The sequence below is a fragment of the Limulus polyphemus genome, unplaced genomic scaffold, assembly GCF_000517525.1.
Source record: "Limulus polyphemus unplaced genomic scaffold, Limulus_polyphemus-2.1.2 Scaffold344, whole genome shotgun sequence".
Lineage (NCBI taxonomy): Eukaryota > Metazoa > Arthropoda > Merostomata > Xiphosura > Limulidae > Limulus > Limulus polyphemus.
This window is the reverse complement of record NW_013665954.1, coordinates 21,768-22,980: the sequence shown is the minus strand read 5'-3', so window position 1 is coordinate 22,980 and position 1,213 is coordinate 21,768.

The following is a 1,213-nucleotide window of genomic DNA, read 5'->3' as shown; positions in this document are numbered from 1 at the left end:
AACATCTTTATATGTTGTGTTTATAGTGTAAAAGTATCGGTAGACCGCACGCTATAGTAGCACCTGACAGTTTTATTTCAAATTCCTTTAAACGTAACCTTATACTGAGTCTTCTCGTTAGAGCATATAACATCTGTTCTAACCATCTCTCTTTTCATACCGAAATCACCACCTTACAGGACATTCTAATAAACAATGGTTATCCCTCGCATTTTATTCAAGCCCTAATACGCAAGTTCCTTTCTCACAAATTTGAGCCTCCAAAGAAACATACACTGTTGATAAATACCGATTAAGGCTGATCGTTCCTTTTTTTTAGGTAAGCAAAGCTTCATACTGAAGTCATAAATTTTAAGAATGATTAAAACGTTTTATCCACAGGGTCAACTACAAATGATATTTAAATCACCTTTCAAAATGCAAAATCTATTTCGATCTAAAGACCTATTACCTACCCCTATTACCTCCCTAGGATCGTATATAAATACACATGTGGTGGCTATAATTCCGCTTACACTGGCAAAACTACACGCCAATTACACTTGCTAACCTGGGAACATATGGGAGTATCAAACAGAACTGGTAAAAAATTATCAAATTCACCAGACTCAACAATTCGCACACATAGTGAAAACACTAACCACCTCGTCTTGATTACGAATCTCAAAGTCATCTCATCTGGATCATCAAATATTGAACTTTTAATTAAATTTAGTTTATCTATTATAAACGAACTCCCAACTTTAATAATAACACAACTTCACTACAATTAAGTCTGTTCTAAATATTTGTATAATATTGTTTCATTATTCTATACTTTGTTTATTTGGTTGTCTTTTATTCTGTATTTTAGTTACGTTTTATAAAATATTTAAATGTATACATTTTTGTATCTAATAACTTACCCTGTTCAGTATAGCTTGCTGAAGATGGAGTATGTATAATCCAAAACGTTCAAGAATTAAATGTTTCTTACTGTTCACACACGTGTCAAATGTTCGTTGTTGCTGCTGTTGTTCTGTTGTTCATTACTAAACTTCGATTCTCGTCGAATGAATCTATTGTATTTTACTGAAGTTATAAATTATGTTGTGTTTTAACGTACTTTTCTCGGATTTGTTTATGTTATTTAACGTAGGGTATCATATGTAATACGGTACAAGATAAGGATAGCAGGCAAGGACGGTTAAAGATGACTCTTAGATAAAAGCAA